We start from the raw sequence: 12,805 nt of genomic DNA, 5'->3' as shown, positions 1-12,805 counted from the left end.
GAATTCATAAATGTATTATGAATTTCATCCTGATGAAAACTTATTGCAGTTCAGACTTTAGCCTCCCAACACAGACTGAAAATGTAATTCGCTGTGTGACTCAGTATGTAATTAATATGTAATTACGCTTGAATAGCAGCACAGAAGCATTAGCTTCCACTACCTGAGGGTTAAAGTGAGGCACATGTTGCAGTGGCGTGTGCGCGTGTGCAGAGGAGGCCGAGTGCAGCTGTGTGGACGTCTTGCTGTAGAGATGAAATCTACAGAAAGCCAGTGATTCACCTCCACTTACATAAAGCTCTGCTCTATATTTAGTCGAGCCATGACTCCGGATTTCTGCACCAAAACGATCGACTGCATCGACGTATGTGTGGGCCTGTGAGCTGCTCCGCCACAGCGGCCGCCGCTGCGCTGATTCACTCGGGCTCCGGCTCTCTGTGGTGGAGAGCAGGTGCTCAGAGCGGAGAACTCTAGAACCAGTTTCTGCGCTGATTTGATGTTCAGTTGTTTGAAAATACTACATTTTCAGTCGTGCAGCTTCCATCTCAGTAGGTGCCGGGGGAGTTAGAGGTGTTAGAGGGGGTGCACCGCTAACACCACCTCAGCCATCACACTGATGATGATCGTCACCCGAGCAGTGGAGCAGATGTAGCTTGTGCACCCCCTGCTATTATAAGAGGGGAAGGAAACAGGCGCTGGGGTTCATGTTTGGAGAAAAAAAACCCTAAACACCTGATTTGCCTCCGCTCTGTTTCTGACGGCTGTGCAGCCTTTTATCTTAATAGCTTTGACTTTGAAATAATGTCTCATCTTCTCAGGATTTTGACGATTATATCAAAATAATGTGTTTGTCGTCTCAACATTTTGGCAAATAAGTTGAAATAATGGTTTATTTGCTGGTATTTGCCCTGATTATGTTTATTTTAATGGACAATTTCAAAATAATTGTTTATCTTCTCAGGATTTTTATTGAATATGTCGAAATAAAGTCTTATTTTTCCTTTGAGATTTTGTCTCTCTGTCTTGATATTCTTTCTGCTTTTGCTTTTTTGTTTTTTCTCTCTTGTTCTGCCTCTCTGCTCTCTCTTTTTCTCTTCCTCTCTCTCTCTTTCTGTCTGTCTCTCTTTCTCTCTCAGTCTGTCTGTGTCTATCTGTCTCTCTATGTCTCTCTCTCTCTGTCTGTCTCTTGCTGTCTCTCTCTCTCTTACTCTCTCTCTCTGTCTGTCTGTCTCTCTCTCTCTCTCTCTCTCCCTCTCTCTCTCTCTCTCTCTCTATCTCTCTCTCAGTCTGTCTGTCTCTCTATCTCTCTATGTCTCTCTCTCTCTCTCCCTCTCTCTCTCTCTCTCTCTTCTCTCTCTCTCTTACTCTCTCTCTCTGTCTGTCTGTCTCTCTCTCTCTCTCTCTCTCTCTCCCTCTCTCTCTCTCTCTCTCTCTCTCTCTCTCTCTCTCTCAGTCTGTCTGTCTCTCTATCTCTCTATGTCTCTCTCTCTCTCCCTCTCTCTCTCTCTGTCTCTCTCTCTCTCTCTCTCTCTCTCTCTCTCCCTCTCTCTCTCTCTTTCTCTCTCCCTCTCTCTCTCTCTCTCTCTCTCTCTCTCTCTCTCGCAGTCTGTCTGTCTGTCTCTCTCTCCCTCTCTCTCTCTCTCTCTCTCTCTCTCTGTAATAACCCCAGCAGCTGGCGGGCTGTGTGAGGAGCTGCTCTTCTGTCCTTCAGGTCCTCTTTCTATTCTCCTCACATGCTCCCTCTCAATGTCACAGGAAGGCCCCTGCTGGAGGAGTGGGACCCTCGGCATGGTGAGACTGAATCAGCCCCCCTCTGTGGGGGTCCTGGCTGTGCCAGTCTCCTTCACTGCTAATTCCTCCTCAGAGTGACACCAGCACCAGTTAAAGTCTGTCCTAATGCCTGTTCCTGGCACTCGGTGCCTGCATTAAAGTCTGTACTGAAGAGCGGTGAGTGAGTTTAAATGGGCTCTGGCCATGCAGCTAATTCAGCGTTTTAATGGATGTCTGCGTCTGCGTCTGCATCTGTGTCTGTGTCTCCATCTGCATAGCTTACAGTATCTCTGTCTGGCTATATTAAGCACTGTTGTTTGGCGATTTGGCTCGGCCTTCAACCACGTCCCTTCCAACCCAAGCCAGCACCATAAAAACACTCGAAAATGACTCAAAGTTTACATTAAAAAAGTAAACCATGCTTTACGATTTCTTTTCTAATAGTAAGTTAATGCAACAATAAACTGTCTAATATTCTGTGAATTTATTATTTGATGTTAAATTTATAAATTTTAAGGCAACCAAGCTACTTTTTAAGAACACTGGATCATTTTTCACAGTGGTGGGTCAGCACTTATTTGCCCTTAAAATGGACCGGCCTATGCTTCCCCCACAAACACGTTTATTTTAAAGTACTTTTGGTAACTCCTTACTGTCAGGTGCTGGTCATAAGGCTTTATGACACCTACATAAGCTTGCAATGACAACTGATATAACCCTACTTAACTGTTTATAAATGCTTATAACAATAGGCGTCATAAAGGCACAGTTTTGATCAGTGAGCTAAAGTAGACTTTATGACAGATGACGCCTATTGAAATAAACGTATATAAGCATTTATGTAGAGTTGAGCTTATGTAGGTGTCATGTAGCTACTTTTACAAGGGTGTTGAACCTGGAGTGCTATCCACAATTAGAATACATTAAAAGAAAAAGATTTTTTTGTTTCAAATTTCTGGGCTTCCGAGTGGCGGAACCATCAAGTGTTGGCTCCGACCTCAGGAGATTGTGAGCTCGATCCCTGGTGATGCTACAGCTTCCACGGCCGAGAGCCTAAGAGAGCACAACTAGCCTCTCTGGGTGGATATGATGGCCCCTCGTCTGCCCCATCACTTGCCGCTTTCCTCCGTCCAATGATGTTTGATAAACAGCAGTCTTCCAGTTTATCGCACTTTAGCTTTGTTTTGACCTTTTTGCATGCGTAACCATGGTAACGGTAGCTGTAACTTAGATTTTTGACATTATTTTGATGATGTATTTACGTTTCAGCTGTGTGCATGTGGTCAGTTGCTGGGTAAGGCATGATATAACAGTCGATTGAGCAGGTTAAGATTTCTGAAGCTCAGATAAGATGCTGTAAGATAAGATTCCTAAAGATTAATGCGAATCTTTGAAAAATCTTATCTTGACCTGTCAGATCTTACGACAAAATCTGAGAAGCTTCTGTTTTAAGGCCCCTGATCTGTCCTCACAGTAACGTTTACATGCGTAAAAGTATCGTTGCTGCCCACTGCCTGACCTAATGCATCCAGCCCTCGTGTCCTCTGTCTGGTGTTTATGAGTCCTCAGTGGAAGTAACTCTTCATTTCATTTGTTGTGGGTCGTTTGCAGAGCTAATGCTGCAGCCATATGCCCATGTGAGTCAGTTGGAATCAAGCTGAGTCATTTATCGCCAGTGCCTGCATATGGAGAGTTGTACCTCCCTACACGACTGTGTAGAAGTCCTCAGCAGCTACGGAAATTGTTTATTACTATTTATCTGGCCAGTTACTGTGGTTTTGCCACATTAGCATGCATCACATAAACACATAAATATGGTTAAGTGTGCAAGAAGAACAGCTCTGGTTCCTGATTTTTCACTGCTGTCCAGCCACCACATATATTTGTTCAATTCCATCTGTAGCCCTTGATATATTGAAGGGTAAATATGCCAGATATAGTTTGGGCTTTCTTGTATAAGTGTACCCTCTGGAAGGAGAAACTCAAAGGAAGAATGTCCAAAACTGGATCTCACGAAATGATTGTAGGTTACGGAGAAAATGGGCCTCCTAACAACCACCTGGAAGAGCTGGTCGACCCCAAAACTGCCCCCATCAGATAAACAGCACTTAAAGCTTTGCTCTCTGAGAGAGAGGAGAACATCAAGCTGCTTCAGATCTGAAAACATCCACAGGAGTTTCTGTCCATCTTTCCACTGTGAGAAGACCACTCAGCGCTGTGGGTCTGAAAGGACGTGTAGCTGATCAAGAAGAACCTCGCTGAGAAAAGGAGACGGACACATCAAACAAAGAAGCTGAACGATGGACTGACCGCCTCAGAGTCCAGACCTCACCACTGAATGGGTTTGATTAGTTCAGAAAATGAACCAGCTTCTAAGACTGAGCTTTGGAGGCGTGTCTGCAGGTTCTTTGAGGAACTAGAAGTGAGGATCCTGAAAAGAATGGAAGATGTAGTGAAAAACAAAGCCTTCATGTTTTCATATGTAAACATGGTGCAGACTGAAAGACGGTAATCTGCACTTTTCACTCTGCTTGATTCAACGAGCTACGAGAGAAACTAAGCAGAATATAAGAAGAGACATTTCAAGGAGGACACGCCGTGGGGGTCTTGCAGTTCTAAGGAGAAACACAGCAGTCTGGCTTCTGCACTCCACAGCCCATGGCGATGATCACATCGCTGATGGATATGAATGTCCGAGCTCACTGCACCTCTTGTGTCAAAGCAGTGACACTGAGAGCCTCTTGCTGTGGCAGGTAGCTTCACGATCTCTGCTGCGTTGCATTTTAGACATCAGATATATCTACCTGGAGCTCTTGTCCTTGTGTGTCTATGGAGAGGAATGAACGGTAGCCCTACACCCGGACAGGAGGATTGTTGGTCTTTGTGAGGAAGGTGTCTATCATGTTTCTTTCTTTTTTATTAACTCTCTTGTCCTGTTGCCACATTTGGCCTCAGCTGTTAATGGTGTCGTCATTTCTGTCTATCAAGATGTGCGATGTGGAGTGTTTGGCGTCTGTGAACACTATTTATTTGTATAGTACCACCAAGACTACAAGGCTGGCAGTAAGCAAACGTCTGGATCCCACTTTACATAATATGTTACTAATACCTGTGTAGTTACACAGTAACAACACATGCAAGAGCAAAATTAGAGCATGCATGTGACTGAAAACGCTCAAATCAAGACCTGATGCCGCATGAATGCTGCAACTGAGCAAGCATGACTGTAATTGATCTATAATTAACCGTCATTCTAATTTAGACCGAGAGCTAAATCTGCCTCTGTGGACACTTTCATGACCTGTTGTGAATTAATGGGTCAGACGTGTTTCATGTTACCCTCCTTTATATTGATGCAATCACAATAAAAGTCCCTTATAACTCTACTGGTAAATGCAAACGGTCTTGATTTAATTGAAAACGTATTTATATATCACTGCTACATGAACAAAACCTTGTATCTCTGAAAAGGTAACTTTACAGGAGAAGGAAAAAACATACCTTACTTCTAATGTAAGTCAATGGAACCAGACTTTTTGTCCAAGTGATTTTGGCCCCTTCTTGTGGTCCATTCATCATAAAATTTACATACAATACAAAGGCCAACCGGCATCTTCGAATTAGGTCAAAAACAAAAAAATGATATATTCATATATATTCATACTGCATACAACCGTTCGCTAAACAAACCACTACATTCATTTCAGTGGTTATGCTACCCGCATTTCCATAGTTACCCTGTATTTATTATTATGTTTAAACTTTCCTTGGTTTTGCCACAGCTGTTTCCATGGCTACCTTGCATTCATTTTCACTGTTATGCCACATCCGTTTCCATGGTTCCTCTACACTTAGATCCATTATAACATCACACCAATTTCCATGGATACCACACCCGTTGATATCCCACACTCATTTCCATGGTCAGGCCACACTCGTTTCCATGGTTACGCTACATCGTTTGCATGATTACCCTACACTTATTTACATTTTTGTGTATGTTTGATGTTTAATAATGAATAAAGAATAAGTTAATGATTCGGTCGTTCACCACACCCATTCCCATTGTTATCCTACACTTACTTCCATGGCTGTACTACACCCGTTTCCATGGTTAGCTTACGCTCATTTTCATTGTTGTGCTACATCCGTTTCCATGGTTACACTACACTTATACCTGTTTGCATGATGACCTTACACTTGTTTCCACTGTTACATCACACCAATTTCCATGTTTACCACACTCATTTATGTTGTTATCCTACACCCATTTTCCATGGTTACCCTACACTTATTTTTTATTTCTATTAGTACTCGAACTTGTTTTGTACACTCTACAGTCACTTTTTGGGAATGGTTTGAGAAGCATAATATGTAAATAAAACGTCTTCTTATTACTATTAATCAAACAAGGACATGATTTCTGGACATATATCTATGAAGTAGTGTTACCATAGGACGTCTGTAGAGTCCAATTCCTGTGTTATTTGAACAGGTAGTGTAAAAATCAGGCCTGGGTCTGTGTGAGAAGCTCTAAGCTACATGTCAATAACCTGCATGTAGGCCATTGCTATGCTAATGCACACAACAGCTTAGCTATAGCTGCCAGAAGGTTCTCTCCCCTGAAAAGACCTTTTAAATTTTCAGTGTGTACAAGCAGCTGTAGTCTGTACGGATGCTGGAGTGTGCAGCCCATAAACATCTACTGGAACGACAGGTTGGGATGGGATTAAAATCACACCCGACTCCTCCAGTGGTTCCTTTGGCTCAACACTCAATCATGTCCTGAAGTTTTCTGCTGCTCACTCACCTCAGGCCCCAATTGGGGGGCTCACTGTCTGCCTCTCGTGCTTTCCTCTGGCATGAAAGCTCAGTTTCTGAGAATCCATCCTGGGCCGGGCCTGCAGAGCTGTAGTGCCCCAGGCGATGGCTCTTTGGCATCTTGTTGTTACCACGTTTCACCCTTGTAAAATGAACAGAGAGGCTTAAGCCTGCCTCGGGTGAAAAGACCGGGAGTGACCGGCAGTGTTTTCTGCATTCTGCTAAATTGCTTCACCATTTTGGGCCATGTCAGGACAAGGAACTGCCCCTGGAAAATAGAATAGTTACAGTTTTGACTGTTCCAGCTTATGTCCCCACACTTTCCAAAGTCTGTCATAATCTGATGACGAAAGGGAAAAACATCGATCAATTGATGAAGAATAAGCTGCTGAGATGTGTTGTTGACAAGGGTACTTTACACCCATTTCCATTATTTCACTACACTAATTCCCATTGTCATCCCACACTCGTTTCCATGGTTACACTACACTCATTTTCATGGTTACACTACACTCACTTCAATGGTTACCCATTTCCATAATGGCACTACACTTGTGTCTATAATTACATGTCCATGTTTACACTACACTTATTTCTATTGCTACTCTACACTTATTGCCATTGTTATATCTCACCCATTTCCATGGGAACCCTACACTCACTTCTATGGTTACCCTTTCCATGGTTGCATTACACTTGTTTCTATGGTTCTATGGTTAGCCTACACTCTTTTCCATGTTTACACTACACCCATTTCCATGGTTACGCTACACTAATTTCCATTGTTACATCACACCCGTTTCCATGGTTACCCTACACTCACTTCCACGGTTACCCTTTCCATGGTTGCATTACACTTGTTTCTATGGTTCTATGGTTACCCTACACACTTTGCCATGTTTACACTACACCTATTTCCATGGTTACGCTACACTAATTTCCATTGTTACATCACACCCGTTTCCATGGTTATCCTACACTCACTTCCATGGTGGCACTACACTTGTTTCTATGGTTAACTAATGCACTTTCTAGTGCTTACACTACTCTCATTTCCATGGTTACACTGCACTTGTTTCCATAGTTACACTAGTAACCACTAGTTCAGAGAAATATTAATTAATAGCAATGAAATGCCTTAAAATATGTATAAATGTATAAATGTATAACCATTTTTTATTTCCTTCAGTATGTGGGGGGAAATCAGTTGGTCCACAAAATTAAGATGTGAATGGCAAAATCCAATTACACCAGCATCCTAAATCAACCATGTAAACTGTGCTTTCATGCCACATATTAACATCTGAAAGGCCAGAGTGGTGACCAAATCGATGTCACGTCCATCTTGCCCACTGTGCATAAAGAGCGAGCCTGCCTCTCTGAGCATTTCATGTCACTTGTCTTTAGTCCTGCTCGTCTCTCTCCGCTGCCTCTCCGCCGTCTCTTTGTTGCGGGTGACTTGCTCCAGTGTGCTCTGCTGCAGAATCGATGCTGCAAATTGCTGTGATAGAATTAAGGTAGTAAGAGAAGAACAAACTAGTTTGTATTTACTTCCATCTCCAATCCCCAGAGGGACTCAGGGCAGGCGGAGGGCAGAACATAGAATAACTAAACACAAGTGTGACAGCAGGAACCGTTTAGAGAAGCCAACTGCAAATAGAGCTGAGCTTTTAACATCTCCACACAGGCCGGGGAATCGGGCAAGACGCTCTGGAGGCGATTTGTGGATGCCGAAAGTTTCCCAGCGTGGCTGGTCGCCTGCCAGGCCCTGCATTCCCCCACTTGGCTCCCTATGTTTGTGCCTGTCTGGGGTTGGACAGGCTAATTTGTCATCTGAGTGGACTTCGGAAGAAGCTAAATGCTGTCAGGGAGGCTACGTCTGCTGTCTTGATTGATAGGACAGAAGTCCTGTGTAAACCAGTTCATACCTCTCACTCATCACCAGACCACATTTATTAAGAGGACTTGAATGTAAAGCAGCAGATGACAAGATATAAAATTTCTTAAAGAGTCTGCATCATGTAAAAGTGGATTTTTATGGCTTTTTAAATATAAAATAGTGTGAAATGTATGTGTAAAGAATGGTGTAAATTCTGGGTGCGGTGGCGGGGGCGGGGGGGAGGGGGGCATATGTCCCTCCCACCTTTTGAAATGACCATTTTTATAGATTAGCAGGATGGTTATCAAAATACTGCATAGCTCATGTTATTGATTATTGATTACTGATTTTCCATTAAAAGAGGCTGGTAGCGTGCAGGAGTGCTCAGCAAAGCAGCTAGCCTGCCAGCTCACTTCATTGCCTTTTATTTATATCAATATTAAATGATGATTATCTATCTACTCCACAAAGTTCCCACACATATACACATTTTGTATGCACACTTTTTTTTGCCTAGCTTACATCTTTCACAGTCTACTCCCACCCCTTAAATGGCCAGGGCCCACCAGCAGGTCCAAAGTTTTATTATACACTTCTATAACTTAAGAATAGCTCATCCAGTTTGAACTGAAGTCCCAGTAGTTACTGAATAATAAGCCTTAGTTTGTAATAAGTCTGGGATTTTACAGGGTTAAGTAGTTACATATTAACAATATATACAACAATAATGTAACTACTGGTGATTTCATTAGTCGGTAGCTATGTATTGCACTGTGCAAAAGTCTGAGACCACCCTTTATTCACTTAATCTTCAGTCAAAAATAGCCATAAAGTAAAAGTTCATTTTTCAGCATCAATAAAAAATACAGAACCTATATATTTAACAGAAAATCACACAAAGTCTCAACATTATACATTTACTAAATGTTTTTAGAGTCCAGCCTTTTGTATTTATTGCACGTTCCATTCTTTTTAGGCAAGTTGCTTTCAGTTTTATGGACGTCTGCTGGGACATTTCTACGCAACACCAACGTTCAGCCTTAGATTTCTAAAAAAGATGGTTCTTCAAAAGTTCTTTAGCAAAGAAAATGGTTCCACATAGAATTCTTCTCCAAACCGATCTATGTAAAATCATACGGAACATGTTATCCATCAACGTGAGAACATTTTAACCATGCAAAGGGTTCTTTGAGCGTTTATGGCTCTATATAGAACCATTTCCTTCACTAAAGTACCCTTAGAGAACCATCTTTTTGGTGTTTTCACATTACAGGACTCGCCCTTAGTCCTACTATTTAATGGTGTTAAAAAAGAAATAATAAAAAAGGCAGAACATGCAGCGAAAATGTGACCGATTCCTTTCTACAAACAAGACATAGGTGATATCAATAATGCCCTCAAATTCAAACTGTAATAAACAATCTCCTCCTCCACTTACAAACACATATGTGGTATGGATCGGGAGCTTACGATCCGCACTTTCCACAGGATCCGTTTCATTGAGCTATAGGTGAGAAATAATTCATGTCAAACGACCTGGTGCTTTTGTTCCCGCTGTTGACCTCCACCTTTGTTGAAAGAGCTCAGGGAAAGTAGCAAGTGGATCAGCTTTCCTCCGCTGAATTAGCCTTTGTTGAAGCGACTCTCCTCTTCACTTGAAGATAATGGCCGTCTGTTTGCTCTTGATTTTAATCTTGATCTTGAGAGCAAGCATGTCCTGTTGGCAGCTGTGCTAAGCAGCAGTAATTAATGCAGGAACATTACAAATGCATGGCTGGTGGCAGCTCGCTGCTGATGACGGACACGCAGCGACGGCGCCGGACACTTTAACGGCCGCATTGTTTGCTTCTATTCACCGATCACAAAAGAGAACAGCTGTAAACTCACCACCACGCTCAATATTTCATAAGGGCTCATTGCCGTAGCTGGTCTGCAATCAAACGTGCTGAAGGTTGCCAAAAGAGCCGTGCGACTGCGGAAAGAAGCCCTTTTCCAAAATGAAAAGAGGACCCATCTTCTGTGGATGTAGAGGGAACATGAGCAGTGCTGTTCTAATGATAGGTACACTGAGGAAAACAGCAATACACATGATAAAATGTGTTGCGCCTGAATACATCAATACAGTTGCTGTATTGACCGTTGCTGTCCTTTGGCAAGAATTGACCATTAGGAAAATGATGATTGATACGCCTCTCAGCCAAGCACAACTATTCGAAGCACTGCTTCCTCCACCGATGATAAACATTGGCAGCAAAGTAGTCTGGACTAATCAACTTCACGTAGATGGTTGTGACCATGGTAGAGATCTTGTCAGAGCATATCCACAGCCTATGGTATTTGCAGTACCGTGCAAAAGTCAGAGACCGCCCTTCATTCATTTAGCCTCTTATTCTCCAGGGTATATTTTGGTTTGTCCATCTGAATTTACACAAACAAATCGTAAGGCAAGTTATGCAGTAACTGCATGAAATGAATGGAAATTTTTGTTTTATTTATTTACTTATTTGTAAATATGAACAGAACGTGTGTTTTATGATCTCCACATATCACTACATGCTCACAATTCACTGCTGAAAGCCAAAAATCTCAGACGCTCTTTGTTTTATTTCATAAAAGTGATGTTTCCAGAGCAGATCACTGAAGAGACGCCGTCTGTTTATAGTTTAGAGCCCAGATTTGGGGAAAAACGGGTCGACTTTCAGTAGAAAAACAAAGTTCAGCTTCTTTTATTATAAGGGTTTAAAATGACATCACCGTCTATTAGACTGGAGAGAAGAGCTGCAGCCTCACACGACGCCCAGCTTCTGAATGGAGCTTATGGAATATGAACATTATGGAGAACATGACCAAGTGCAGTTTGGAACCACAGAGATTCATTTCCAGTCAAAAATTGACTTAAATAAAAGTTCATTTTCCAGCATCTGTAAAAATACAGAAACCATATGTTTAATGAAACTAAATCTTTTGTAGTTGGTGCACTTTACCTTCTTTTTAAGCATCTTGCTTTGGGTTTTTTATAGAAGTCTGCTACACTCAAAAAAGATGATGCTTCAGGGGTTCTTTAGAAAAGAAAATGGTTCTTTTTTCTTGACGAAAGGGTTCTCTGCATTGTGAAATGTCTCTTCAGATTGACGGAGAATGTGCCGTAGATGGTTCTGTATAGAACTTTTTTGAAAAAGTTCTGTCTGCCAAGAAGACTGGTTCTTCTACTGTAACAAGCCTGATATTGTAACAATACAACAATCCTTCTTGGTACTATATAGAACCCTTTTCGAAAAAGGGGTCTTCCAGGTGAGTTCTCTGTAGATTCTAAACCAATCACAGTCAAATCCAATCATAATTGAATTTTATGTTAGTTATCCAATTATTCAAATGCTCATGTAAACAGCATAGTCAGTTCTAGAATCTGATTAAGAAATTGGATAAAGAGGCTGGATTTCAGCTCACTAATCAGATTTATTAGTGACTGTGAGCTCTTACTCTGATTTCTTTCCAATTTCTGTCTACACATGTGCAAAATAGCAGAAATAAGTGAGCAGCGTCGCCACAAGATGCAGCAAAACACTTTTGGAGCAACGCTGTACCCGACTACATGCTTGACGAAATTAAGGATTTAAATACTCTTCATCTTCTGGATGATGTTTGCTGTTTGATTTTTGCATCACTTCCGTCCAAAAACATGAAAAGCCTTATTTTACTTACTTTTCATGAAGAGTCTTATTTTACTATCCTACTCTCTCACACTCTTCTCCAGACTCTCTTCCTCGGTGGTCCTTACGAGACCTGAGTATGCTAATATGCTCCAGTCTTCCGAATAAAGCATGGCAGACAGTAGGGACTGGATGAAGGCCCTTGGTGCCTGACAGTCCAGAACCAATGACCACTCTCAGGGGTGTAACAGTGGGCACCTCTGGCCCTCAGGTCGAGGATTAAATCTGCAGCGATCCTGCAGAACTGACCTTCAGTCCCCTTCACGCACTGCTGTCTGGAGAGGCACCTGCTGTGCCTCAGAAATGAGTCTTAAAAGTAACTCCGCCGGGGGCTTATCTCCCCCCGCAACACTTTCATTTCTTTCAGTGTTTCTTTCAATCAGATTTAAGAAATTAAACTTTTTTTTTTTCAAACCAAGCATCGCCAAGAAATGTCCAGATCAAAGCAGAAGTTCTACACCTGACATTCCTCTAAATGATTCATTCTCTTATGAATAGTTCTGCGTATCACTCGTGATATTTGGTTGTCTTCACATATTGTAATTATTTTTTACACGACGAGGCTGTTTTATTAGTGTGTCTTTACTGATGAGATATGGACAGTGTCCACTCTTTACCTTTATAA

Source organism: Pygocentrus nattereri, chromosome 14, assembly GCF_015220715.1.
Source record: "Pygocentrus nattereri isolate fPygNat1 chromosome 14, fPygNat1.pri, whole genome shotgun sequence".
In the NCBI taxonomy this organism is placed as follows: Eukaryota; Metazoa; Chordata; class Actinopteri; order Characiformes; family Serrasalmidae; genus Pygocentrus; species Pygocentrus nattereri.
Note: the sequence above shows the minus strand (reverse complement) of the source record.